This window comes from Triticum dicoccoides, unplaced genomic scaffold (assembly GCF_002162155.2).
Source record: "Triticum dicoccoides isolate Atlit2015 ecotype Zavitan unplaced genomic scaffold, WEW_v2.0 scaffold8074, whole genome shotgun sequence".
NCBI classification, from domain to species: domain Eukaryota; kingdom Viridiplantae; phylum Streptophyta; class Magnoliopsida; order Poales; family Poaceae; genus Triticum; species Triticum dicoccoides.
The window spans coordinates 1-2,432 of record NW_021301511.1 but is presented as its reverse complement, the minus strand read 5'-3'; the positions used below and the strand labels follow the sequence as shown (position 1 = coordinate 2,432).

General features: G+C 48.1%; 1 long non-coding RNA gene across 1 annotated transcript; it reads left to right on the top strand.

Annotated features, from left to right (window-relative positions):
- The first annotated feature begins 253 nt into the window (after positions 1-253).
- On the top strand, positions 254-1,114 carry LOC119347958. Its single transcript, XR_005168606.1, has 3 exons — positions 254-419; positions 574-878; positions 1,008-1,114. It is a non-coding gene; the product is annotated as an uncharacterized LOC119347958 (long non-coding RNA).
- Positions 1,115-2,432: the final 1,318 nt, after the last annotated feature.

Genomic DNA, 2,432 nt, shown 5'->3' with positions numbered 1-2,432 from the left:
CTGAGGGTATGGAGTTTCTGCTTGATTTGGTCGACAGGTTAGTCCCTGGCAGATTTCTGCATTTTTTAGGGTTCAAAAATCAGATGAGATAAGCTGCGGCACGGCCTGAAGTACCCTACTGCCGAATCAACGCTTATGCCGGCGAATCGCTGTCGATTTTGCAGGTTCCCCATTCGGGAGGAATTTGCTGATAGCCTTGAACAAACAGATCCGGTTCCCCTCCTCTACTTGTTACAGAATGGGGCTGGAAATCTTGAGGTTGGTGCTGCAAACGGTGGGTCTGACCTGGCTCAGATGGCCGGCGAAGATGACATGGCTGCCGCGCAAGAAGGTGCCCAGCAGCGCCGAGCTGCATCTCCGACGAGGTCTGCTCAGTCAACCGACAGTGTGAATCCAGAGGCCCCCGGCTGGACTAAAAGGTAAGCAGAAGAAAACCGACCCACCACTCCCCCCTCCGCCCTGATGATATATGCGGCAATTGTCCATGTAAATATGCAATTTAGGTCTGCATATACAACGTGAACCTTCAGTTGGATGAAATGTTTACACACATTCATTCCAATCTTTTTGTAGAAAAATCTGGGTTCACCTATGTGGTGCTCGCCGACAAATCCAGTAAGGTGATAAATTGAATACGGGATAATGGCAGCAGCCGCATGCAGTACAAATTCTTTGGGGATGTCGTCACATTCGACACCACATACATGACGAATCTGTATGACATGCCATCTGGATTATATGTTGGAGTTAACAATCACTACCGGAGCATAATCCTGGCGGGGTGTTGATGTGCGATGAACAAGAAGAAAGCTTTGAATTGGTGTTTGCAGAATTTTTGCGTATGATAGGCGGACCTGCCCCCAAAACAATACTGACAGGTCGAGTCTCACACACGACGCTTTTAGATATATTGCTACTATCTTATAGAGCAGTTGTACTATAACAAAAATCTAGGGAAAATGTAAACTATTTTTCTCAACTGATGGAAATGCTTTCCCAAAATGCAGACCAATGCAGGGTTATGGACGTGGTGATTAAGAAAACGGATCCTGACACTGTCCACCGTTGGTGCAAGTGGCATGTCCTGAAGAAGGCGAAGGAAACACTGGTACCACTTTACACTAAGAAGAGTGATTTTCAGGCTGAATTCCACAAGGTTGTGAACCACATGTTGACTGAGGATGAGTTCGAATCAGCCTAGACGGGTTTGCTGGATAAATACAATTTGAGGAGTCATACATACATGACACAAATATACGAAACCAGGAGAAAATGGGCAAAGCCATATTTCAGGGGTGTGTTTTGTGCAAAAATGATGAGCACCCAGCGCAGTGAGAGTGCAAACCTTATGCTGAAGTCATACATGCCCTCTGCAAGCCCAATGCATGTCTTTGTCAGGCATTACATGAGGCTTCAATTTGGCCGCGAGTGCGATGAGAGCTACAAGGAGAAGAGGACCATGATTGTAAGTACATTTCTGTCCTTACCAAATGGTTGATGATTAAAAATGTTTTTGAACGGGGGATGTGGATACTGATGCCTGTCCGTGCTGCTCGAGTTCTTCAGCTGTTCTAATCTGAAGATACAATTCACCTGTTCATCAGCTGTCCGCGGGCCTCTCGGATTTGGGACCAAATCGGCCTAACTGCTACGCCGACGATTCAAGAGCTTTGGCTCCTCCATATGCCGCCGCAGCTGGACTCTAGATTCTGGCCGGAAATAGTGCTTGTAATCTTGTTGAAGATTTGGGACTCTCGCAATGCTGCTGTTTTCCGATCTGAAGATCACACTGCACGGCTCACAATTACGAACATTGTAACTGATCTTGAGCTGCACTCACATAGGTTTAGGGATCCGGCTGACAAGGTAGCTGCTAGGTCTTGGCTTAGCTACCTTACCACACGGCTTGCCATGCCTCTGTAAATCTGTAATCTTCTTTGGCCCCCTTTGGCCATATATACAGGTGTGATTCCTGAAGTTGATAGGACGAGGAAGTAGAAGACAACTCACAAATAGTGCAGCAAAAAGAGAGAAGTGGAGCAGGGTTGAGTACGAGGTGACCATAAACGAAGACAAAACAATATACACTTGCGAGTCTGGTCAGTTTGAGCACACTGGAATGCTTTGCAGCCATGCGTAAGGTAAAAGCTACCTTCACATGTCCTCATGTAAAAATTAAAAAGAATGGCGAGGCCTTGTGCTCCAGTGGTGGCTCCGGCTGCGGCAACCGGCGTAATGGCTTCAGCAATCAGGTTGTTGGCCGCCGGCGGGAGGTGTTGCACTTGGGGCTGGATGGCAGCAGGAACCATCTGGCCCGCCACGTTGCCCCGCTGGACACCAACTCCCTGGCCGGCTGGATGCATTCCGGCTTGCCGTCGAGCGATGGCGATCTGGTAAGGAGTCATCCTTCTGCAGTATGCAAGCTGGAACTC